Here is a 27,807-nt window from a genome sequence, read left to right as displayed (position 1 = left end):
TGGAGAGGGTCATGTTGGGAGGTATGCATCCCCCTGCACCCTCTTGAAGTTTTTTTTTAATCAAATGATTCGACACCTGCAGCGCTTAGCATGGGAATAGAAGGGCCGGCAGCGCCTGCATGCAGGGGGGCAGGAGATAGACGGGTGAGCTGTGGAGCAGGAGGCTTGGCAGCGTCGGTATGCAGGGGGGCAGGAGACCACCTGGCGGCAAGTTGGGGAGCAGGAGGTCCGGCGGTACGTGTACCTGTATGCGGGAATACAGGAGACCCTGCGGTGAATGGTGGAGCAGGAGGCCCGAGGGGATGGAAGAGGCCTCGCTGTGGGCTGTGCAGCGTGAGACCCGGCGGCGGTGGTGAGCAAGGAAGCCGGTCTACCCAGGAGGCGCTTTTTAGGAGACCCAGCACTGAAGGTGCATCTCCCTTTCTGTAGGTGGAGGGCAAGGGATGCCTGTCACAGCTTGGCTCTCCTTTTCCCATCTCTCCTGTGCTCCCCCTCCCTCTCTCCCCTGCGCTCCCTCTTATCTCCTCTTTCTCCCTCCTATCTCCTCTTTCTCCCTCCTTTCTCCCTCCTATCTCCTCTTTCTTTCTCCTGTGCTCCCCCACACCCTCCCTCTATCTCCTGGGTTCAATACCACTCTCCCCAGTGTACCCCCCTTCTCATTTTTACCCTCTCTCGTGCTTCCCCACCATCTCTCCTCTTTTTCTCCCTCACATGCTTCACTCCCTTTCCCTGAGGATTGCCATAGCTACTTCCCTCTCCCTTGATGTCCCTCCCTCTCTCTTCTTTCCCCATCCACTGCTTTTTCTATCTGTTCCCTCTTTCTCTGAAACCTCTCTCACATCCTTTCCATCTCTCTCTCATATACAGGAGACCTGGCTGCGAGCTGTGGAGTGGGAGGCCCGGCTGCAAGCTGTGGAGTGGGAGGCCCGGCTGCAAGCTGTGGAGTGGGAGGCCCTGCGGCAAGCTGGAGTGGGAGGCCCTGTGGCAAGCTGGAGTGGGAGGCCCTGTGGCGGTGGCGAGCATAGAAGCAGGTCTCATCAGTAAGCCTGACACTGAAGGTGCACAGCCCTTGCTGTAGGTGGAGGACAGGGGACAGAATAAGGTACCCTGGGGTGTAGAGGGGGTTAAATAGGAATTAGAAGATGTCTGTCACAGCCTGGATCTCCCTCTCTCATGTTTGTCTTTCCTGTGCACTCTAATCTGCGCTCCCTCTCTCCTCTTTTTGTTCCTCCCATGCTGTCCAACTTCTAGGGATGGCCATCGGTACAGTCGCCATCGATGGTGATTCTGTATCTAGACATATGCCATGGATAACCATTGATAGTTTCAGCAATAGGTGGTTATCCATTCTCTTTGACTGTCTGGCCCACAGGCCAATCAGAATGTGGGGGTGGGGCTTCCAGGTTGCTGGGGGGTGGAGCTATGCTCTGTGTCCCGGCACCTTGAAAAAAAAAAAAAAAGAAACTTGGTTTTTACTATGCCATCGATGTAGGGAAACCATCTGGCTAAGTATTCAACATCGGCCATCCCTACCCGCTTCCACCATCTCTTTTCCGCTCCCTCTTGTCTTTTTTTCTCCCTAGCATTCTACACCACCTCCATCTCACCCTGAGCTCTTTCTCCCTCCTCTTTTTCCCACTAATACTCTCCCTCCCTCCCTCCCCCTGCTATCTCTGCCCCCATCTTTCTTTCAAACCTCTCACACCCTGTCCAGTGTCCATCATCTCCCTGATATTCTCTCACACATGCTTGCACCCCTTCCTTTCTCTCTTGCACTTACCCTTCCAGTTTCTCTCCTCTTTTTCTCCTTTCCCTCTTTCACTACTCTCTTTTTTTACTCATTCCCTCTTCCATGAAGCACTCTCTCTCTCTCCTTACCACCACTCTCTCCTCTCTCTTTTTCTCTCTTTTCCTCACCCACTTTGTTGCTCACTCTTTCTTCTGCCCTACTAAGTGGCACTATAATGGCAATGACGGGGGTGGCTTTCAAGATTTTGCTATGAGGCACACTGTCACTGACCTGGAGAGAAAGCAGGGATATACTGCTGGGGGCAGCAGCCTGGGAGGGAGAGAAACTGCTGCAGAGCTATAGAGATCACAGCCTGTGTGCAAATGCAATGAGCGAGTGCTAGACAGGGGGACTGGATCACAGGCAGATCACTGTAAGAAAGTTGAATTACTAGTGGATCCCACACAAGTGAAACAATGAACTATTTGGTGAGTGCTGAGATTCCTTCTCCTGGGTGACATCAGGGGAGAAATGAGACTGAGATTGCCCAGGGTGAGAGAGCGAGTGCAAAGGGGATGCAAAAGTGGGACAGACAGGAGTGAGAGACTGAGTGCAGGGAGGGAATGTGAGGATAAGAAAGCCAGAAGTGAGTAACTGAGTGCAGGGGGATGCAAGAGAGTCATCCAAAGGTGAGAGAGTGGATTTCCTTCCACAGGTACCCCTATGGATTTCATCGGACACCGGACCCCCGGAGCAGGACACCGGACCCAGGGACCTACCTACGGGCTCAAGATAGGTAAGTATCAGTAAGTGTGGGCTTTGGATGAAATAAAGTTTTATTTTTAATGGATGTCAGTGTGTGTTTATTTTACTATTTTTAATACTGTGGTTCTCCAAGTCCCAGCATGCGGGGGAGGCTTGCTGGGACTCATAGTTCCACAGTATTAGACAATAGTTTATTCTATTTTTTTACACTTTAATCAGCCCAGTGACCACAGCCCCGGGTCACCGGGGACAGCACCAGGCTTCTGCCAGGTTGACTGGTCGGTAGGGTCAATGCTTTGGCCACAGGACCTGGCTAATGTTTCGTACAGATGGTCCCAGGTGACCAGGTCAAACGCCTTTTCGGCATCCATGGATATTATGACCCGGTCCCCCGAGCCCCCCTCTTCCCTCAACTGCTGAATCACCGCCAGTAGTTTGCGTACATTTACTACCGAATGGCGGCCGTGTATAAACCCGGTTTGATCTTCGGAAATAATTGTAGGCAAGATGTACTTAATTCTCTCAGAGATAATTTTAGTCAGCAACTGCGAATACCTTTTAAGGACAATGTCCGTAATAAACCTTTATCGCCAGATGAGACTCGAGACAAGGATATAACAAAGGGAGTATTTAGTCCCTAGAGGACAAAAGGGGGTTACAGAAAGAAGAAATACAGGATAACACGTGATACAATTCCCTTAACAATACTAAATACAAATCAAAACACTACTAGGGGAAAGAAAACAGGTACAGAATACAATCAGCCAATAAACAATATAAGAAAGCACAAGGAATGCAACGGTTTACCGTCTCATCAGATATGCGCAGCGCAGTCCGGTCGGAGCTCGCTATGTTCAAATAGAACTTTAGCCCGATCAATGGTGAAGGGATAGATGCAGTGCCGAAGTGACCGAGCCAGCTCAGGGATAGCAATTTTATAGGGTCCAAGAAGGGGGGTCAAAGGCCGTTGCAATTGGTCAAGGGTTCGAATGTCCAGTCCTCAATGATTGGGGCAAAGAATTACACTTGAATAGGATTGGTGCAGGGGGAGTGTACTCCAGTGTCCTTTGTGTGTTGGCATCGTCGTCGGGGTCGTAAAAGCAACAAGAACCGGTTATAACTTGATTTCCTTTGTCTCACACAGTTTAGCAGAAATAGTACATAGAATATGGATTTTGTCCGTAACTTTCGGACCTTATGGTTTGCGAAGTTTTCGCTACGACCGGAGTGCTGCGCATGAGAAACGGAACATAACGATACTAAACATTATACAGACATAATTGTGTATTGCAGATTAACCTATGTGTGGTGCACTAAACCTTTAATAAACTATATTTTATTTGGTGTAAGTTTGGTATTATGAATTTATGTGTATTAGTATGGCTGCGCTTATGGTCCACTTTGTTACACAGACTCGGGTATAATACTTTATTTGCGCAACTCTGCGAACCAAGATGGCAGCCATACTATCCTAAAATGGCATGTGTGCAACTCGACTTTAACAATGTGTAATAGGACATCCGGGGTTCCACCTATTTACTGCTGGGCCATATGGGCAAATCCCCCCTGTACCTCTCCTGTAAGGATCACATGTTACAGTAATCTATGCTCCTGCCCGCCTTAGTGCTTTGCGGAGCTCAGTGCCAGGTTTTTATTTGCATTGTATGCCTATGTATGTGTGCTGTGTCTCTTATACTGTTTAACATTTTCACTGCCTGTCAGAAGTATATTGTGTTACCTGTACCAGTTTTGCTGCCTCTTGTACAATGTCAGAGGACAGCAGTAGTGAAACAGAGGCCCCTGTATTGGTGTCCTGCACGTTTTGCAAGGCTGGCATCCCCAAGCTTGAGGAGGGGTTTTGCCAACAATGTATCACTGCACCTGCGCAGCCCTCTGTGGCAGCTCCCTCTCAGGAACCTGCCCAGGCTCAGTCCCTTACCCAGGTTATGTCACAGTTAGTAGACAAGCTCTCATCTGCATTGCTTCTGCTTCCGGGGCCATCCACGTCTCTGGCGTGTGCCCCCCTTGAGGAGGAGCCTGCCTGGGCGCGTGCTTTGGCTACCTCGGTTCATGGCATCCAAACATCCTTAAATGGTAAACCTGGAGGCCGTAAGGCTCCTGTCAGGGGGGCCACTTCCCTCAGACCCCTCCTCCATCAGGACACTGATACAGACACTGACGAGGAGGAGGGACAACTTGTTGATGACAGGGATGGTGACGATGCTGACAATGATGAAGCCCCAAAGGGGCTACATGGCATCCCTGGACATCTAGGATGCGTATCTGCATATCTGGGCAGCACGGACGGTGTAATGGTTAGCATTACTGCCTCACAGTGCTGAGGTCATGGGTTCGATACCCACCAGGCCGTAACGGAGTTTGTATATTCTCCCCGTGTTTGCGTGGGTTTACTCCGGGTACTCCGGTTTCCTCCCACAAACCAAAAATATACTGGTAGGTCAATTGGCTTCCAACAAAATTAACCCCAGAATGTCTGTGTGTGCGTGTACATGTGGTAGGGAATATAGATTGTAAGCTCTACTGGGGCAGAGACTGATGTGAATGTTCAACTATAATCTGTAAAGCGCTGCGCAATATGTATGCGTTATATAAGAAATATTAATAAATAATATCCCCATCAAACAGGAACACCGGCGGTTTCTGCGGTTTGCTCTGCAGGACCGTCATTTCCAGTTTCAGGTGCTACCTTTCAGCCTCTCCACGGCACCTAGGGTGTTTCGAAGGTCATGGCGGTAATGGGCAGCAGACTTTGCAATCAGGGTATTCAGATACTTTCATATCTGGACGACCTGTTGATCCTGACACAGTCACCCGTGGCTCTCCAGGCACACTTGACCAAGGTGGTGGAGGTCCTGACCGTCATGGCTGGATCATTAATTGGCCTAAGTCTTCCATGCTTCCTGCACAATCCATGGTTCATCTGGGGGACCTGTTGGACACAGTCCATCAGCGGATCTATTTGTCAGAGGTACACCGCAGGGCTCTGCAGTCCCATGTTCGATGTCTCTTCTCTCTGACGTGTCTCAATCCATGCCTGCATGTGGGTCCTTGGCCTTCATAGTAGTCAGTCTTCAACATGGTGGAGTATACACAGTTCCACTCTCGCCCCCTCCAACGGGAAATCCTCAAGAAAATGGTCAGAATTGTACTCCAATCTGCGATCACACCAGATCACCGGCAGTACTGATCTCCCTGTCCTGGTAGCTTTTGGATCAGAACGGGGAGGCCGTTTTGGATTCACCGGTGGACTCTCCTCACCACAGATGCAAGCTTCCGTGGGTGTGGGTGGTCTTTTCAGGGGCTGTGGACTTCACAAGAATCCCTGCTGTCCATCGATGTCCTCAAACTCAGGGCAGTCCTACTGGCTCTCCGACAGATGGAGCCTTGACTTCAGGGTCACCTGGTGCAGATCCAGTCGGACAATGCGACAACGGTGGCTTATATCAACCACCAGGGTGGCACTCGGAGTTGGGCGGCCATGACAGAGGGCTTCTGCATCTTCCAATGGGCGGAAGGCAAGATCCCGGCCTTGTCGACAATCTTTATTCCAGGGGTCCTCAATTGGAAAGCAGACTTGTTGAGCCGTTAGACTCTGGATGCCGGCGAATGGACCCTCCATCCGGAGGCGTTCCAGATGTTGGCAGACCGGAGGTGGCTTTACGCCACTACCGCCAGGTCACCCTGTATGGGTCCAGGTCTCGAGACCCAGGGGCTTGCATGATAGACTCTCTGTCAGCCCCGTGGCCATTCGCTTTAATATCTGCCTTTATCCCCCTTCTGGCTCCTCAGAGTACTTTACAAGGGGCAGGGGGGCACGTTGATCCTGGTGGCCCCACAATGGCCCAGGAGGATCTGGTTCTCAGATTTGCAGGCCCTGTCAGTGATCCCTCTGATCTGTTTACCTCTGTGGCCAGACCTGCTCACACAAAGTCAATGCCTCCATCCCAATCTGCAATGGCTGACTTTGACGGGTGGCTGTTGAGACATCCTTGTTAAGAGCCAAGGGCTTTAATCCAAGGGTCATTTCGACTATGCTGAGGGCCCGTAGGCCTTCTTCGGCTTTTCTCTGATTCTGTCCTTTCCTGCTGGCCTCCAACTGTCTTCCTTGAATGTGCAGGTCCCAGCTTTATCTATTCTCTTCTGCAGGCGGTTGGCATTGTTGCAGGATGTCTGCACTTTCTTGCAGGGAGTCTTTAGTGTCCAACCTCTGTTTGTTCCACCGGTCACTCCATGGGATCTTTTTCTGGTTTCTTACCTGGAAAACGGTTTTCCTGTTGGCCATTGCTTCAGCCAGGAGGGTTTCGGGCCTCTCCTGATCAGCTTTCCCTGGATGTCGTCCGTGCTTTATGCATCTATCTGCGTCGCACTAAAACCCTTAGGAAATCTGATTCTCTCTTTGTTCTCTATGGATTTCAGAAGAGAGGCTACCAAGCAGACTATTGCCCGATGGCTGACGTCTGTTATCAAGCAGGCTTACTTGGGCATCTCCCTCCCGGTTCCTGCGGGGGTCCGGGCTCATTTTACGAGGTCTGTGGATTCGTCTTGGGCTGTTAGGGGCGGTGCAACAGCAGAGCAATTTTGAAAAGTGGTGACTTGGTTGTCTGCTAATACTTTCTTACGCTTCTATGCGTTCTACACGTTCGCCTCCCAGGACTCAGAATTTGGCCAGTGTACTGGCTGCGACCAAGGCGCATCCTCATCCTCAGGTGGCTGCTCTAGGATGTCCCACTGGCCCCTGACGTCTACTGCAGAAGAAAACAAGATTTATGTCTTACCTGTTAAATCTCTTTCTTTGAGGACGTCAGGGGCCACAGGAATCCCTCCCTGCCACGCCTGCTTCATTTGTATTGAAGTTCATAGTTTCTACATTGAGTGAACTTAGTTAATAGTTCCTCTGTTGAGGGTACTTATACATGTTACGGTTTTTCTGTTGAGGAACCACACACACATATACGGTATTTGTTGGATGTGTTTCTGTATGGGTTTCTCTTCCTTTTATTTTGTCTCCTGCCTGGCTTGGGAAACATTGAGTGGCTAGCCTAGGAGGCAGGGTAGAGGAGGAGAGGAGCCAGAAGTTTAAACCTTCTGGTGATAGAAAGGTTCGTGACCCACTCGCTATTCACTGTCATGGCCCCTGACGTCGTTGAAGAAAGATTCAACTGGTAAGACATAAATCTCGTTATCCATGCTTGAGCCCAGATTGTTTTATCAAATTGACTTAGGTACTAATTAAGTAATGTCCTTAACACTAGCAGAGGTGTCGGGAGGGCGGAGCCACTGGAGCTCACGCTCCGGGTGCCGATTGGTCGAATGGCGCCGCCGGCCCTCCCCCCCTCCGCAAATGATCCGTGCACTAGATATTAAGAATAGTACTAATGGGCACTGCCCGGCACCTGCCTCCTGCCCTGCTCACCCGGTCCAAATGTCACAGACGGTGAGGCTGACTCACTGCTCTCTAAGTTGCTGCTGCTGCTCGGGCCGACTTCCGGGCAGCGCAGCAGAACTCCAGACTCCTCCCAGAGTCACCTCCCCATGCTACCCTCCTCCCTGGCTACAGCAGCATCATCAGCCATCCCAAGCGCTGGCTGTAGCCTGGAGGAGGAGAAGGTTTTCTGCTGACGCCCATTAGAAACATGGTATTATAAACTTGGGGTTTAGGGGATTGGTGGGGCCCGGGGGAGGGGAAGGTGGGGGGGGGGGGGAGTGAATCTCTCTGGCTTCTGCTGTGCTGTATATATCTTTATCTGTATATTTATTTATTTACAGCATCTTATATAGCACAGCAGATTCCGTTACAGCACCTTTATATAGCGCAGCAGATTCCGTTACAGCACCTTATATAGCGCAGCAGATTCCGTTACAGCACCTTATATTGTGCAGCAGATTCCGTTACAGCACCTTATATAGCGCAGCAGATTCTGTTACAGCACCTTATATAGCGCAGCAGATTCCGTTACAGCACCTTATATAGTGCAGCAGATTCCATTACAGTGTCTTATATAGCGCAGCAGATTCTGTTAGTGTCTTATTATAACACAGCAGATTCCGTTACGGTTACAGTGTTTTTTTATGTTTTTTCTTTTCAAATGTAACATGCCAACACATGTTAGCCACGCCCCCAATTCATTACCCCGAGGGGGGGCGAAATATGCCCTTGCTCCAGGCGCTATGGCACCTAGCAACACCGCTGACACCTAGGGGTTTATTCTAGTTCATTCTTTCTGACAAAATCCTTCTTAGATGGACAAAACCATGTGCACTGCAGGGGGGCAGATGTAACATGTGCAGAGAGAATTAGATTTGGGTGAGTTATTTTGTTTCTGTGCAGGGAAAATACTGACTGCATGATTTTACACTTCAATATAGATCTCACTTTGAAGAAAAACCCCACCCAAATCTAATTCTCTCTGCACAAGTTACATCTGCCCCACCCGCAGTGCACATGGTTTTGTCCATCTAAGAAGGATTTTGTCAGAAAGAATGGACTAGAATAACCCCTCTAGACTGTAATGGCGGAGTTTGGGAACCTCTTATGTAAAGTATACAATTCCCTGCATTATATTTTTATGCCACTAGATGGCATTTTCAGATAATTGTACTTTGAATGTACAGTAGGAATTTGTTTTTGGTACTGTTCTCACCTCATGCAACTTGTGCTTTGTGAATCAAATTATAATTATTATTTATTTATTAGCAGTTTCTTATATAGCGCACACAGATTCCGCAGCGCTTTACAGAGAATATTTTGACCATTCACATCAGTCCCTGCCCCAGTGGAGCTTACAATCTATATTCCCTACCACATGTACACGCACACACAGACATTCTAGGGTTAATTTTGTTAGGAGCCAAATTAGCCTAGCAGTATATTTTTGGATTGTGGGAGGAAACCGGAGTACCCGGAGGAAACCCACGCAAGTACGGGGAGAATATACAAACTCCGCACAGTTAGGGCCATGGTGGGTATTGAACCCATGACCTCAGTGCTGTGAGGCAGTAATGCTAACCATTACACCATCCGTACTGCCCCAAATTATAATGTTGACATCTGGGTATAAATAATGAAATCAGTGGCATCTGTGGTCTAATTTGCAAAGCAAAATAATTGTGGATAAATATTAAAGAATTGCCCCAGCCTGACTCTGGAGGGGGCTAACAGAGACCAGATGAAATGCAGGCAAGCATGGAATAAAAAAAAATTTCAAACAAGAAATAATTTCAATAGTTTAAAATTACATGGACATATATAAGCAATTTTCCAGACTAGGTGATAATACTCTGGGTGCATGCAGAGAATGTTCAAAGACTAACTGGTTATTCAGAAGATATTAGTCCTTCATGGCCGTGGCTGGTATGTGAATCAATAATTACCTTTTACCTGGGTGCAAAAGAGGCCAGAGAACAGCACTTCTAGTGATTCCTGCTGGCAGGGAAACATTACTGGAAAACACAGAGAAGCAGGAAGTTGGTAAAGAAACCTCACATCAGGACTCTCCTGATACACCAGGGGCAGAACTACCGCCGGTGCATTGCACCGAGGCCCGTGGCGGTGAAAGGGCCCACAGCTAATAGCATTATCATCTGAAGTAATAATGAATCATAGGGCGGTATTCAATGAGGCTGATTCGCCATGTTTTTATGGCGAATTTGTGCTGTTTGGCGAATTTTTGACTAAAACGGTGAATCGCCCTATTCAATGACCACATGGCGAATACATTTGAAGGTTTTTTCGCCATGATTCACCGAGTAGCAATCGCTATCTTTTTATGGTGAAGTGGAATGTGAACTTTTAAAATAAAGTGTTTTGTTTTTTACATTTGGTGTCAAAAAATCAGGAATTTTATTCTGAGGAGGGGCATGCTATTTTTATTCATGTGCTGTAAGCACATGAATATATATAACATTTTAAAAAATATATATATATATTTTTTTACACAGCAGCCAGCAGGGGGCGCCGGAGCCGAGCCGCTCATTACATATTCATATATTCACTGCACCCGATCGTTACAATCGGGTGTAGTGAATATACGCGGTCCCCTGCTGGCACCCCCGGGGGGCAGCCTGTGCTGCCTGGCACCCGGGGAGCCCACCTCCCCCCCACATACGCTCTGGGGCAGGCAGAGAGACTTCCATCTCTCTGCCTGCCACCGTCCTCAGGCTCCCTGCGGCGTTCGCCGCAGGAGCTCATATTCGCCGGTCAGGGGCAGCGAGCCCCTGACTCGTTGAATACCGGAGCCGGCGAGGCTCCGGAACGTGGCGAATGTGCAGCGAATCCTAAACAGGATTCGCTGCACCTCGCAGGTATTCACATTGAATACCGCCCATAGGCTGCACTGTGAAGAGATGCAGGCCCCTTCACTGCTGCAGTGCTTGGTGACAGTTGCCACCAGGTTCTAGCCCTTGGAGGAAGCACCTCTCTCCTCGATTATATCTCGATTGAACCCTCCCCTTACTCCTGCTATAGAAGTGCCGCTGATGGGAGCAGTGCTCCAGCTCTGTGACCTAGAATATGTGCCCTGCTTGCTGTGGTCGCGGATATGATGTCCAACCGTGACCCTGGCATATGGCTGTAGATTTCACTGAGGCGCTGGCATGCAGGCAGCCCAGAGAGGAGAAAGCAGCGCTGTTGTGGTCTGTGAGGGGAGTGTCGGGAGGGCTGTGCAGTGGTCATTGGCAGTACAATATTTACAGTAAATAAGTGTGTGGGATCTAACTTACAGGTGAGGGGTCGATGGCTCACACAGGTGAACGGGACAGGACTCATGTGAGGGGGACATGGCTCACACAGGTGAGGGGGACATGAGGTGTCCTATATGCTTTATTATTTTCCTGCTCTACTCATTTCCCCATTGTAGCAGCTGCTCCTCTCTCCTCCTCTGCCTGCAGCAGCAGTGAAGGATGGGCTGGTCCTCATATCAAAATATAAGTGCCACTTTTGAGGGCATTGCTTAATGGGCACCACTAGTGGCATTTTGTGGGGGCGTTAGGTATAGCATAATCTCTGACATCTGTAATGTGCATTATGGTGTGTAGCATCATGTATAAGGGGCATTGTGGTGCATGGCATAATGGGCATTGCAGTGTGCGGCATGTGTAATGGACATTGCTGTGTGCTGCATAATGTGTAGAGGGCGATACGGTGTGCGGCATCATGTGTAATGGGCACTATAGTGTGTGGCATCATGTGTAATGGGAACTATAGTGTGCAGCATCATGTGTAAGGGGCATTACGGTGTGCAGCATAATGACACAATTTTTTACCTTTAGTACATCTCGCCAACTGTAATTTACTACGTCACTGTCACCCTCTACCTCTCCTTGGGGGTTATTCTAATTCACTCTTTCTGACAAAATCCTTCTTAGATGGACAAAACCATGTGCACTGCAGGGGGGCAGATGTAACTTGTGCAGAGAGAGTTAGATTTGGGTGGGGTTTTATTTCAAAGTGAGATCTATATTGCAGTTTAAAAATAAAGCAGCCATTATTTTCCCTGCACAGAAACAAAATAACTCACCCAAATCTAATTCTCTCTGCACATGTTACATCTGCCCCCCTGCAGTGCACATGGTTTTGTCCATCTAAGAAGAATTTTGTCAGAAAGAGTGAACTAGAATAAGGCCCCTTGTCACCTATTTCTGTGTAGCATTTTGTAAACTTGGGTAGAGAGGGGCCCAAAGCATATTTTTGCACCACTTTCTAGTTCCGCCTCTGTTATACCCAAAGTATGCAGTGACTATTCAGATGGGATTATTATTTTAATCATGGTCTTACTTGGTGTTATTAGTCACTATCACAAAGCCACAAGGAGGACCAAAAGGATGAAATTATTTTAGTCAGGCATGTTCATTGCATATATGGGGTAATTCTGGTTTGCTCAGTAAGGTGCAAAGCTTGTCTGTTCTGTGAGGTGACCTGGACAACATGCCCTGTTGGGGGTCCTTGAGGACAGAGTTTGGGAACTACTGATCTAGAGCTCTGAAATACACAGAACCAAGGCAAGTACTGCCAGAATTGACTTTTTTAATTGCTGAGGTAAGATGCTAGTTCTAAACCAGGGGATCTCTACAATAAGTTGTCACTTGTGCATATGGATATATCCACCTTATTTGTACACATTATGAAAACTAAAAGAACAATTCTATATAATTAAAGAAAACTAATTAAATAAGGGAATCAGTCATTTTGGTACTTCCTCATCTTTGCGTCCACAGCTTAGGCTACAGAACTTACGTAGCGTAACCACCCTGGGTCCATGCCACCCTCCTGTATCCACGCCAGCATCTATTACCTTTAGTAAAGTTGTAGCGAGACACGGAGCCCGAAGCGTATTGTGCGAAGCCAGCCTGCAAGGTAACAATGGTGCTATTCTGAAAGCGGCATACATAACTGGCGTAAGCTATGGCCACAAAGATGAAGAAGTTTTTATTCCAAAATTGTGCGTGGATAAAACAATCCTTCAGCATCGCGGGTATAATCTTAACCTGAGCTCATCTTTTGCAGAAACTCCAAGTACAGTATACGTTTTTTATACATAAAGTTTTAGAAAGTTATAATTGACGTACAATATAAGGTGTACTGATGGTAGTGTAGCATAACACTTGAAGATTACACATTATCATATGCTAAAAGCCATACAGTAGCTCTGTGGGTTCTAGAGTGGTGCAAAAATCCATGATAATGAGAACTATCACTAACACAGTATAGCTGAAAATGGGGAAGAAGGTATGCAGCGCTATTAAAAATCACAAAGTCTTTGGATTGATTTAACATACATTTTATAATAATAAAGTCAATAACAATTTAATAAACCATTAGGCTAGACATAATGACATAAACATAAATAAAATTAGATTTAAAATGAAATTACTACGAGCAGCTATGGCAGGGTATTTGACTTTGTAACTCTGTCCTCACTGTCCGTTCCTATGAGCACCTGGAAAAATTATGGACCAACTCTATATTGTTAGAGTGGGTATAGTTACCCTCCACCTGTTGGATTTATAGGGTAATTTTCCCTTTTGTACATCCAATATCGGTTTGGGAAGCACCACATGTGTTGGTGGGTGTATAGGAGATTCCGGTCCATCCAGGCTGGTTCAGCAGATGATGAGGGTTCAGAGTGCTGCTGGGACTTGTAGTCCACCTCCGCTGATAATTGGATTCCACCTAACACGTTTCGCTGTAAAGCTTTGTCAAAGGTAGCATAGCTGAATCTGATTGGCTGATTATGTAGTGACCATTCTAAATAATATTACTTAATGCAGTGGTTCCACAACTTTTTTGAATCACAGCACCCCGGAGTATAATTTTTTTTCACGGTGCCCTAGGATAGAAAAGTTTCTTATTGAGATATTTTGAAAAAATATTAAATAAAATAAAATGTGTATATGTCATCCTTAGGTTTAATTATGAGGTGAAGGACAGGATTCACTTCTGTTTGTTCACATAGTTTATGATTGACAGCCACCAGCACTGGTTTTGACTAATTTTGCATTGCTCCTGATCCACCAACCCAAGGCAATCCTTCAAGGGTCCTGAGGCACCACAGGGTGCCTAGACACACAGTTTGGGAACCACTGACTTAGGGCCAGATGTATCAAGATTAAAAAAGTGATAAAGTGGACAGTGATATACAAGTATCCAATCAGCTCCTACCTGTTATTTTTCAAACCCAGCCTGTGGCATAGCAGGTAGGAGCTGATTGGCTGGCTGTTTATCACTCTCTATTTTATCACTTTTGAAGCTTGATACATCTGGCCCTTAGTGCATAATCATTTGTATTTGGGATCTCTTCTTCCAACACGGTGCAGGTTTGAAACATCACCAGCTCTGCAGGGATCACTGAATCTGCAATATTGTTCACAAAAATGCAGAAAATTACTGAATGTTTTTTTTTTATATTGTTTAATTAACATATTATCAAAATAAAAATATTGACACAGATCGGTTAAAAAAGTATTGTCTTATTGATGCAGGTGTTTATTACTTTCAAAAAGAAGATATATACTGCAGACCAAATAAAAATTTCCCCACTGGACTGTACTGTCGTGGCTGCTGTCGTGGCTTTCATCAGACTCCTGCACTAGAGGCAACAACCAGGTAATTAATGTAATTATCCAGACATATTCATGGAGCTTTCCTAACCATGGTGGTCAATATGATAGCCTACTTTCTCGCAATTGTCATTAGTATTCTTCACATTTCTAGTGTATAAACACAAAGGTCATAGGTTGTATTGTATTTCAGCTTAGACATATGTCATCATGTTTTAGTTTTATATACATGAATGAAAAAAAAGAAAAAAATATATATATATGTGGTTGGTGGTGGTATTAGCGCTGTCAAATCCTCCTAATAGTTCCCTATACTTTTAAAAGGTGGTCTTTATAGAACTCCTTCTATAATAATTCGCACTTCTCCCTTATTCCAGGGCGGCTGCTCCTTCTCCAAATGGTTCTAGTTCCAATTGAACCCTTGAAATTTGTCTGAAAAAGAAAGTGAAAAGGGCGCCTCCTAGTGCAGTATATAAATATAATTTTGTGAAGTAGCCCTCCACCTGAAAGATATATAGCACCCCCCAAAATTAAAGGAGTACCGTAAACAGTGGTATCCAACCACTGTATTTTTAGCCTGAAGTATTAGTCCTCCTGCTGGCGGGAGTCATCCACAAGATCCTTATTCCTTATGTCTGGATATTATCAAATGAGCTCTTATTTGTGACATCATACAGCAGAAGCAGGGCGTGGGCATCTCTGTAGTAGGCGTGGGTGACACTGCGGAATCTCTCCTGTCCAGCGGTGTCCCAGATCTGCAGCTTAACTTTAACACCATCCACATTCAACACTTTGTTCTTTAAAATAACAGTGCAGCCTGGCTGGGTGGGTGGGCCTGGAAACGCAGCAGCCTCCTATATATAGGGGGGGCCAGAACAAACGAGATAAGGCGAAATCCCTCAAGAGCTGTCGACAAGAGACCTCTGTAATGAATTTGTCCAACCGTAAGTTAAGCGACACTGAATTAAATGTTCTGAGCAAAGGGTTAACATTTGTCCCGACCAACCTTCACGATTCTTTCAGCTGGAAACGCGATCAGCATAAATTGATGCGCAAATTGCGCCTAAAAAGACCATTTTCAAACAAGAGTGTATGGCATTTCTGAGGACCCTTTGGAAAAATGTATGATGAGTTACTCAAAATCTACATTTGACCCTGTGTCAAACAATGCGGCCCTACGTACCTTTGGGAGATTATTGGACGAATCAGTCTATACGGGAGCACCAGCCAAATATAGAAAGAATCTATCTCCAGCTAAATCTCAAGCTTTAAGTAATCTGGGCACTTATGAAGATATCACTATTCGGCCCGCCGACAAAGGCGGGGCCATTGTGATTCAAAACCTGTCAGATTATCGACAGGAACTATACAGTCAGCTGTCTGATGTGGCTGTGTATAAGAAACTTCCCAAGGACCCTACCTCTCTCTATAAGCAGGAACTTTGTGGTATCCTTACAACCGCTATGAGAGAAGGAAAAATTTCGTCCAAATTGTTCAAATCCCTGTATAACGAGTGGCCGCTAGTTCCTGTGTTATACTCATTACCTAAGGTCCATAAGGATGCCTTACATCCCCCAGGACGACCTATTATAGCTGCACGTGATTCCCTATATCAGCCTGTGGCCAAGCTGTTGGACTTTTTACTACAACCTCTGCTACCATTGAAGGACACTTTTTTGAAAGATACCACCAGTTTTCTTAAATTGTTGGATGGTATAGGACTGGTACCTGAGGGAACCCTTATGGTATGCTTGGACGTTTGCAGCCTTTATACCTCCATCCCTCATGATGGGGGTATCGAGGCTGTGAGGGCATTTATTACTGAACACTTAGATCCATCTTTGCTGGACCATGATTTGTTCATGGAGTTAATTATGCTAACCTTTAAGCGCAATTATTTTTTGTTCGATGGGGCATACTATCTACAACTCAGGGGCTGTGCCATGGGGTCCGCAGTGGCCCCTTCTTTTGCCAATATTTTCTTGTTTAGTCAAGAACAAACCACTTTTTTTGATAGACCTGAAATTAGGTGTCATTTACGTCTATTCACCCGCTACATTGACGACATTTTCGTCCTGTGGACGGGTGGTGAGGATTTACTATCAGAGCTACTGCTTGAAATTAATGCAGGTGATCCCTCAATTAAATATACAGCATTGTGGAGCACCACTACAGCTCACTTTTTAGATGTAAATGTGATGATCCGTGATAACAAGATTTGCACAGATGTCTATCTTAAAGATGTGGAACGAAATAGTTTTCTTTTGGCATCCAGTCATCACCCCCCTGCCCTCAAAAGAGGGTTACCATTATCTCAAATGATTAGAGTCAAGAGAATTATAAGTGATTCTGACATTGTTGAAGAGAGATTAGATGCCCTTATCAACAAATTTTTAGCTAGAGGCTATGACCGTACGGTGTTGCTGAAGCAGAAACAGCAAGTTCTAAATATGCCCAGATCACAATTGTTAAAACCCAAGCAAAGAGATGATAAAGCGGTACTACCCTGGTCCAGTTCTTTTTCAGTAGCAAGTCCTATCATTAGGCATGCAACTAATGCTTTGTGGCCTATTGTGAAAACAGACCCCGACCTCCCTGCTCTAAGAAATATTAGACCATTGGCAGCCTTTCGAAGAGGCCCCATCTTAGGGATAGGTTGGTTAAAACTGATGTGACTGGGATTGGTGTCCCTAGGCCACCAACTACATATGTAAAACCCCCTGGCTGCTATAGTTGCTGGTCCTGTGAGACTTGTAAACACATGGTGAGCTGTAAATACTTTAAACACCCTCACACTGAGAAAAGATTTCAAATTAGATCTGTCTTTACATGCAAAACAACCCATGTTGTTTACATTATATTTTGCCCTTGTGGCCTGTATTATATAGGTCAAACTATTCGCTCTTTTCGTGAGAGAATGGCGCTCCATCGGTCGGCAATCAACCTCTCCTTAAAGGGGAGGGAGATTGACCAGCCAGTGGCGCGTCACTTCAGGACCATGGGACACTCGATCGGTGATTTGAAACATTTCATCATCGATGGGGTTCCAGAGTCATTAAGAGGTGGTAATAGAGCTAAAAAATTATTGATCAAAGAATCAGAATGGATCTTCCGCCTTAATACCATTGCCCCCAAGGGATTAAATGAGAAGATTAATTGGAATTCCCTCATGTAGAATCTTGGTTCTATTTTTTCTATTTTTTCAAGTACTATTTTGTGCTGTATTACATGCTGTGTCCTTAAAGTGAGACTAGCGATTATGGAGTCTTGATTGTGAGACTGAGTGGGTGTAATTGCGGGATGTGCGCCAGGGTCATATGTTCCATGTGGCCGGGTGCGCTCTCTGCAGACCCTCATCCAGCGCACGATCTAAGTACTAATAGCGCTCTCTCATTGTTTATTTGTATATATTTTGTATATATATTTTTTGTCTGTTTTATGCTTATATGTATTTGTCTTGTGTTCCCACAGCTCCGTGTGCCCGTTGTTGTGATAACATAGAGCGTTTCAGCACGCATTCAGAGCGGCAGCGTACTTCCTGGGTCTTGGTACGCAAGCTGTGCGTTGCTTAGCAACGTCAGCCCGGTGCCCTGAGACGGAAGTGCTGCGTGACGTCTTCCGGGCGGCGACTCCGTGGATCCAGCAGCGTGGACGGCTCCGCAGGTCTGTGAGTATAAAAGTGTGTTTCTTGTACGTATTCTGTGCTGTAGGAGTGGGCTGAAGAAGGGGCTTATACCCCGAAACGTCCCCATTTCAGTACATCTTTTATCTGCATCAAAACGTCTCCTGAGTGCCTATTTGTCCTATTGGACTTGGATTGGTGTGCATCTCATTTGTGGCATCGGGGGCAAGTTGTGTTTTTCCACTGGAGTGCCGGCAGTTCTTGGACTGTATATATATATATATATATATATATATATATATATATATATATATATATATATATATATATATATATATACACAATCTCCAAAGTTGCACTAATTAAATTAATGGTCGCTGTTGACACTCAGTTCCCTATTAGTTGGAACAAACACTTCAACACACCAACAATAGCATCATCAGCACCCTAGGCATGTGATGTCCTTAAAATAATTCTAATAAATAAAACATATATAAAAAAGATTATATGTAAAAAAAGAATACACTTGTAACTTATTGTTTTGAAGAGTATTTTTCTTTTATTTTCAAAAGCTGTGATCAGTAACCCTGGGGTACTGATCACAGCCTTTGAAAATAATAGAATACTTTCCCAAACTTTCTTAACCAGAGTGCCCTAGATTATCAGCATTTGTTCAAGGCACCCCTAGCCAAAATTAAATTAAAGTAAATTGTGCTTAACTGTCACCCTTGGATTCAGTTATGTGGTGGGGAACATACAGTAACTGTGGCTCTATATAGAAAAATATACAAAGCGCTCACCTTAATGGTGTAATGAATTAAGCTGATTGGTGTGGAAAAGAGAGGAAAAGAAAAAGGATGATATCTGGTTTAAATTATGTGTTTATTACTAAAATTAAGAAAATGAAGTCCTGGGAATCTGCACAGGAATAGGCCAGTGAGGTATCTATGTGGCCTTTAGGAAGGCTTAAGGGTGTCTTTTAGGGACCCCTCTAGATCATACAACAGGTCCCTAACTTGGGAACTATGTCCACTATAGGTGACCACAGCGGTCTCAGATTGGGTAGGAAGGAGCAGTTAGGATGTGCGCTTTAGCGCTAGGGATATGGGTATTTGCTAAGCAAGCAATGAAATCTCCGCTGGCTTGAAATAATCTGTCAATGGGTGCACACTGTAAACCAGTGTCTTAGGGGAGTATTCAATGTCTGTCGAGCTCTTTATTTTTGTCGAGCTTTGTTGTTTTCTTGACAAGAGGTTGGTTATTTATGAGGTCGCCTATTCATTGTCTAGTTTTCTCGACTTGTCGAGCAGAGCTCGCCTGATTTGGTTTTCGGTTTGCTCGACTGTCGAGTTGAACATAACTCGACTTGTCAAGTTATTTTGGGTAAAATCTGTCGAGATAATTCCTGCAGCCTATTCAATGTCAAAGAATTCACCTGACCTCGACTGTTTGAAATCACTCTTCCCTCAAATTTAACTCGACAATTATTTCTGTCGTGACAAGGGAGTTTCTCTTGTTGCATGTTCATAAATTGTGTTAAATGTATATGCAGGATTGTACTAATGTTTGCAGTGCTTATCTTGACTTCTGTCTTTGTGATATTTTGCTAAATACCTGTATTCCTCTTTTGATTAACTTTACATTTGCTGCATGTTTATATGGTATGCTTTAACCCAGTGGTTCCCAAACTGTGTGCCGTGGCTCCCTGGGGTGCCTTGGAACACTTGCAGGGGTGCCCTGGGCTGGTGGTCCAGGACCAATTCAAATTAATTATGGTTAATTATTTATGTGCAAAACCAGTGCTGGTGGCTGCCAATAATAAAATATGTACACACAGAAGCAAATCCTGCCCTTTACCACATAACTGACCCTGGGAATCGCATATAAACCCAATCTAATAAATGTTTGTGTGGTCCAGGGGTGCCGTGAAAAATGTTGATACCCTTAGGGTGCCGTGATTCAGAAAAGATTGGGAACCACTGCTTTAACCCATTATTCCATTGTCAGCATCAGTTTTCAGCTTGTATTATTACGCATTTGTTTAAATTATTCCATTTGGCATATAAGAAGTATTATCTTTTTTTCTGCTCACCTTTCATGTTCACTGTGCTGCATTTTGCCCATTGAAAGTCTTCTGTATACATGTCTATTTATGTCTACTTCTGGTTTGATCAAACACCTATGTTTAGGTCCCTTGTATCCATTCTGGGGCAGAATTACTCAGGATACAATGTGTGTTTGTTGCCATTCTTTTGTTTACTTCTACAATGCAATGCATTACAATTTACCTCAGAGCTCTCATTCCTGTACTGAGACTTCAGGGAGATACCAGCATTGTGCAGTCTGCTGATTTGGAAATGGTTTTTATAGGAGAATTTTCATTTTTAACAAGATATCTACTTTTATATAATTGACTAAAAAAATGAAGCCTATCTCTGACAATTGCCACTTTCCTCTCCAGGGGAGAACTCGACTTGTCGAGCAGGGGAGAACTCGACTTGTCGAGCTAAATTTTCAGTTCGCAAAATGAGAAAAACAAATGCAAATGCTCGACAATTCGGACTGTTACTGGTGTGATTGAAATTACAGTTTGAATAGGCGAGAACTCGACTTGTCGAGCTAAATATTCATGTCGAGCAAAACGAGAAAAACAAATGCTCGACAATTCGGACTGTCACTGGTGGGATTGAATACCCCCCTTAATGTCACAGAGTAAATGTAGCAATTAGCCCAGAAGATGTTGTATCAAAGTCAAGCAGAAAGCGGTGTCCCGCTGACTTCTGCTTACCCCTGTAATCCCTGCTGGTGGTGTCTCGGCAGGGGATCCTGTTGTTGTTGGTCAGTGCTGGCCGCAACAGGTGTCCGCTCTGTCTGGCGGATCTGCCCGGCTCCACAGTACTGCGATGCGCGAGACTTTCGGGATGCCATTCTCGCAAGAGTTCAGCAAACCGGGGTCAGCGCTGTGCAGTTGCTATGCGCTCAACTCCAAGCCGGGAGGAGACTTCTGACGGGGGGGGGGTTTGTATTGTTTTTCCTTGAAAAAGCTGTGTTGTACAGCGAAACGCATAGGTGGAGAGGTGCAGACTTACTCTCTTCAACACCCAGTGACCCCGACCTTATCATCTTGCTGACCATCTTTTAAAAAAAAAATACCTTCCTGGAAAGACCCTTGGCAGACAAATAATAATACCACCCACTTATGTGGACACCATCCGTATTATCATTGCCACCTGGCACAAGGGAGACAGGTATAGCCAGCCTGCTGTTGCAATACAGCGAACTACCATCTCACCGGAGGCAAATCACCTCACCAGTAACAACTTGGCATTTCATCATCCCTCTTTATCAGTTATTGGAAGGGCCCTCATCTCTATACCAGGACTGTTACCAAACTGGACTTCACAAAGAATTTAAGGATCAGAGGTCATGGGTGACTATAATCACTAATATATGCACCATCATTTTTTATTAATTTTTATTCATGTTTTTTAATTATATGTTATTTGATGCTAAAAACCAATGTCATAAAGCATGCATGTTTCAATCTAATATTAGAATATTATAATAAAATAACCCAGTTTTAAATCTTAAATGTACAATTTTTATTGAAGCGCAGCAAAACTCTTTCCTTGTTTACTGTATATTGTTTAAGGGAGTGACTCCCCTGATCTTATTGCTGCTGCTATTAGTGTAAACCAGATTCATTCTGTACTAGTGCCCTTTTTCTGATATCTTTATATCATACCCATTCTTTTTCTCTTGGTGACTGTTGTGTGAAGTAGGTGTTTCAGCTGGGTTGGCCTTTTTCTAAGGTTAACATTGGTGCATGTGTCACTGGTTTATATTCATCATTCTGGGGAAGACCTGATACGTAGTTGGATGGGCGGTGTGTCAATCATCTGAATCAGGGAGGAGGTGGTTTCAGATTAGCATCCAGTAATTGGATGGGGGGATGATGATGTTGGTGGACGGAAGGGTTCCTATTTGTTAATGGTGGAAATATATATAAGATATCAATATCACTTTGTAGAAGATATGGGTTGAAAAGGGAACTTTATGAAAATAAAAAAATTGTTTACAGAGAGCGCACTGAGTTGATCAATAAATTATTGAATTTATTAAAAAAGAAAAATTCCATTTATTTAATATACACATATATAACCATACGTATGAATAGAAATTAATAATAATAAAAAATTATAAAACCACACATTGCTGTCCACCATAAGAAACAATTTATCCTTATTTATTCATGAACTTTATCATTAGCTGTTAAGGCTCTAATCCACTCTATATTAGTTGATACCAATGTCTCCTTTAAAGGTGGGGAGTCACTTTAAATATTGGTTAACTCAGCTTTCTTCAGGTATTTGTAGTTTAGAATAAAAGGACAGTCTCCTTAATATTATATTCCTGATGTTCTACACAATAAAGTTTCCTTCTTTAAATATATTTATCAGGCTCCGGTTTATGTGGGTGAGATAACATCAACTGGGTGAGGGATCACTTAGAGGTGGAAGGTGTATGTCCGCTTCTACCGGCACGGCTCTGTTGGACTGAGAGCCTACGCCGGGAGCAGACGCGCACTGCAGCGCTCGTCCCTGTCCTCCGGATTGGGGGGATAGATGTTCCAAACCCACCTGACCTAATATTAGTCCACTTCTACCTGTTCGGTTCGACTGAGAGCCCACGCCGGGAGCAGACGCGCACAGGCAGCACTTCTCTCCGTCCTCCGGATAATGGGAGTCGATGTTCCACTCACCCTCCTGACCTGATGTTGGGCACCTGTAGGAATCGCCGCAGGTCACTCTTCAAGTGCGGCCAGGAAATCGGGAGCCCTCGGTAGTTGGAGAGTCCAATTGGCACTTGGCAAGTATTAGGACTTTGAAAATGTGTAGAACAAAACTGAATAAGGGGATCCCAAATGCTTGACGCGTTTCTCCTTCCAAAGTAAGCCTGACGGTTTCCTCTGAGGAAACGCATCCAAAGAATAGCCAGTGGCCGTCGGGAACCTGTATGTCGGTGTTTTAACAGTCGGGATCCCGACGTCGGGTAAATAACTGTTGGGATCCCATCCCGCACCCTGGCAAAAGCATTTACCCCTGATCGGTCAGCTTATGCTAGGATCCTGGGGAAGTGGGGACCACACCAATGATGGGGGGCTGTCTGGGGCTGTCCCCGGTGCCCCTGGGCGGTGGGCACCTGGCTGATGGTAGTGTAAAAAATAGAATAAACTATTGTGTATTGCTGTGGAACTATGAGTCCCAGCAAGCCTGCACCACATGCAGGGACTTGGAGAACCACAAGTTCCAGAAGAGCCCGCTGGAACTTGTAGTTCCACAACAGTACAAACAGTGAATCAAACACACAGTGAAATTTAAATTTTATTACATACAGATACTTACCTACCTTGACATGTAGGTAGGTATCCGTCCATCTACTGGTCCTGTAGAAATCCATATGGGGTACCTGTGGAAGGTCATGCTCCCTTTATGAATTGAATAGAGCTAGAGAAAGCTCTGTTTACTTTCTGCACCTCCACCCCTCGAATAGCGCTATTGGCCGCCTAGCAACTCCTGATTGGCCTCTAGGTGGCCAATAGCGGCAACATCCGCTTGCATCAAGTTGGGGGAATTCGGTGGGGGGGGGGCACGTTTACCTGTTCGCTAGGCAGCGAATATACACAATATACGACTGTCCGGAGTGATACTGGGAGAGTGGGGGTAACCCTAATTACCGCTAATCATCACCGCTAATCAGAAATTATTTGAATGCTTAATATAGTAACATAAACTGGCGTTAGCTGCTACATATACAGTATGGTATGCAAAGCCATTTGGGCATGCTATTGCCAAGGAGGACCCATATATTATGGATGACAATACCTCCACCTCCCCTCTTCTACAAGCCCTTCACTGGCTTCCCTTCCCTTTCAGAATTCAATTCAAACTTCTCACACTCACTTACAAAGCCGTCACCCACTCCTCTCCCATTTACATCTCTGACCTTATATCCCTTTACACTCCCACTCGTCCCCTTCGCTCGGCTAATACCCGTCGGCTCTCCTGCCGACTTATTTCCTCCTACCTCCAAGATTTTTCACGTGCTGCTCTCTTACTCTGGAATTCTCTACCTCTCCCCCTCAGACTCTCCACTTCTATACAGAACTTCAAACGGGCTCTTAAGACCCACTTCTTCACCAAACCCAGCAAACTGTCCTCCTAACCTTCTGTTCCTAGCCCTGTTTACCCCTCCGGTGTCACACCTGTCTGTCTGCCCCACCTCTTTAGAATGTAAGCTCTCAGGAGCAGGGACCTCTTACCTCATGTGCTTATCCTTTCTTACTTCAGTAGTCTTCGACTGCACCAAAGCATGCTGTTTGCTGCCACCTGGATACTTAGGCTGCAGTAATCGGCTGATGTCCCTATAATCATTTACCCTGTATTTGTCTTGTATTATCTTCAACTGTAAGTTATTGTTTTCCAGTTTGATTATGTGCGCCCAGTTATCTATAACTGGGCGCTGCAGAACCCTTGTGGCGCCATATAAATAAAGGATAACAATAATAATTTTTAAGGTATATAAATTAGTCAGCAGAGGCTTTGCAAAACTTTTGGGCTCGTTACACTGTAAAGTACAGAAGGAGTTAATACAATTCATGCAACTTACATTATTAGTGTACATACAATAAAGCAGTTTCTGCTACAACAGGGCATAGTACTGATACTACAGATAAATAAGGAGTGCTGAGGCTTTTTATGATTATGGAAAGATCAACAGACATTATGACGATTTACATTTTGTGTTTCCACTCAACACAGACAGCATGACATCATTAACCAGCTGCAAATCCCAGTAATTTAACATAAAAGATTAACCATGTGGTAATGATATTTATGCTAGCCAATAATGTCGAACAGTATTCATCATAGTATATAAATACCTGTAGAACACTCGTATTGTTTGGTTCTATGTAAATATTTGCATCCGCTGTATATTAATACAACACTTTGCTCAGATTGGATTTCTGTGTTGGGACTATACCTTCACCAAAGTTTCTTCTGGACTTATCCATGCATGTCAAATGGGATTTCCCTGCCACAGGCGCTAGGAGGATGATTGTCAGCAGAACCTGTGCTAGGCTTCCCTGCGCACTGGGGAACATTTTAGCCTACCACCTTCCCCAAAAATGTACTTTTCAGATTCTCACATACAGGGCTTAGTGTTCATGCAGAGGTGGGGGAACTCATTTCTCTATGCCACCTGATAAACAGCCAGCCAATCAGCTCCTACCTGTCATTTTTCAAACCAAGCTGTAACATGGCAGATAGGAGCTGATTGGCTGGTTGTTTATCACTCATCACTCTCCAGCTTTAGGGCCGGATTTAATGCGGTGCTAGTCCAGCGGCCATGTGGACTTTCCAATGGTCACCCTGAGTGAGGGTACTCATCAGGGTGACCATTGGCTTGCTCCTACACACTTCCTGTCCTATATCACCTTGACCAGACAAACTGGACATTGGGTTTTTTGTTTCTTTCCCCCATGGGAGACCTACAAAGCTCAGTCAACCAATCAAATGTTCTAATTTTACAGAAGCGTTGACATGTTAAAATGTTGAGCTATCATCCCTGGTGGAACAGCGGGGAATTACCTGCTTCAGATGGCTGCAGTGGCATCTTCCAGATCCTGGTAATCATTTCTGTGTGTCAGACCTCTTATCCTCTGTGATCCGGTAAGTACTTCTACACTATGACTAAGCCCTACCCCTAACCCTCATGTCTAGCGCCTAAATCCTAAAATCCCCCCCCAACCCCCATGGCCTAACCCTAATTTACTGCTACAGCCTAACCCTCCAGCCCACATTCTAACATGTCAACACATAGGGCGGTATTCAATGTGAATACCGGCGAGGTGCAGCAAATCCTGTTTAGGATTCGCTGCACATTCGCCACGTTCCGGAGCCTCGCCGGCTCCGGTATTCAACGAGTCATGGGCTCGCTGCCCCTGACCGGCGAATATGAGCTCCTGCGGCGAACGCTGCAGGGAGCCTGAGGACGGTGGCAGGCAGGGAGATGGAAGTCTCTTTGCCTGCCCCAGAGCGTATGTGGGGGGGAGGTGGGCTCCCCGGGTGCCAGGCGGCACAGGCTGCCCCCCGGGGGTGCCAGCAGGGGACCGGGTATATTCACTACACCCGATCGTGCATATGTAATATATGAATATATGAATATCTAATGAGCGGCTCGGCTCCGGCACCCCCTGCTGGCTGCTGTGTAAAAAAAAAAAATATATATATATATATTTTTTTTTAAATTAAATATATATTCATGTGCTTAAGGCACATGAATAAAAATAGCATGCCCCTGCTCAGAATAAAATTCCAGATTTTTTGACACCAAATGTAAAAAACAAAACACTTTATTTTAAAAGTTCACATTCCACTTCACCATAAAAAGATAGCGATTCTCTATGTATTGTATTGTGGCTAAGGCTAATATTTTCTAACCTTGCCTATATTTTTATTTTGCTCCTGCTCTGATTGTTTTTGCATATTTCTATTTTCTCCAAAAAAAAAAGAATATCATGTGCATCAGGGGCATTTTACGAGAGGAGAGGGCCCCTCTGCATGCTCTCTCTTTCAGAGTGCAGTAGAATCTGTTTTTGTGCCAGTCTTCTGCACATGCACAGGTCTCCAGGAACATGGCGCCTGAGCCTTGCTCCCGGGAACATCTCTATTGCATATGCGAAAAGACTGGAATTGTCACTGTGATTTCTGGGTGCAGCACCGGCTGCCGCGGATGGTATTGCTGTTTGGGTGCAGTTGTGCAGTTTGGACCCCTTATAAATATGCTAATGAATTGTATAACCATATCGGTTTCTCTTTAACTCTTTGAGCGCCAACATCTCTGTGAGAGATGCGCAAAATATCCGCTTACAATGCCAGCATTGTTATATAAATTCAAATAAAATATTTTGTGTAAAAAAAAATATTTCCTATAAAAGGTAAACATCACAGGCCATTATGATGCATACAAATGTTTGCTTGGCAATTTTACACCTATTTTAAAATTTTCACTTGGCACTCAAAGGGTTAGTAACAAATCTAACAATGTGCATGTTTTCATTTACGTTCCTATTCGTGCACTCTGCCTATTAATTCTCTTGCTGACATAACGTGAATAGATATACAGCATTTGATATAATAAATATGACTTAGAATCAATGCAAATAGCAAAAGCAGGATGGTGATGAAACGCTGAAGTTTGTAGGTATGCCTGACTCTGCAAAACCATATCCGATGACAACCACTGGTTTGTAGATAAATGAGGAAGCTGATGAACCTGGTAAGCACCCATGATGCAAAGAAACTCAGCCAAGTTTCATCAGTAGATCTCGGGAAATGAAACTGAAACACTGACTGAGTGAGTCCTGCCTCCATCACTCCCACTCTCTGCCATTCCTGTGCTATAATGGTAATAATAATCTGAGCTGCTAGGAATGATGCAACAGGAAACATCACTACCCTTGTCTGACTGCATTTTATTACTTATTTAACTCATTAAGCACAATACTAAATTAAATAACTTTGCTATGTGTCCATTTATAATATATGTTTAA

At 44.9% G+C, this 27,807-nt stretch overlaps 1 long non-coding RNA gene across 1 annotated transcript; it reads left to right on the top strand.

Moving 5' to 3' along the window:
• Positions 1-32: 32 nt before the first annotated feature.
• LOC146046050 (uncharacterized) lies at positions 33-11,285 on the top strand. Its single transcript, XR_014465730.1, has 3 exons — positions 33-409; positions 868-1,102; positions 11,236-11,285. It is a non-coding gene; the product is annotated as an uncharacterized LOC146046050 (long non-coding RNA).
• The last annotated feature ends 16,522 nt before the right edge of the window (positions 11,286-27,807 follow it).

Source organism: Crinia signifera, chromosome 11 (assembly GCF_055691185.1).
Source record: "Crinia signifera chromosome 11, ASM5569118v1, whole genome shotgun sequence".
In the NCBI taxonomy this organism is placed as follows: domain Eukaryota; kingdom Metazoa; phylum Chordata; class Amphibia; order Anura; family Myobatrachidae; genus Crinia; species Crinia signifera.
Note: the sequence above shows the minus strand (reverse complement) of the source record. Positions and strands in the feature narration are given on the sequence as shown.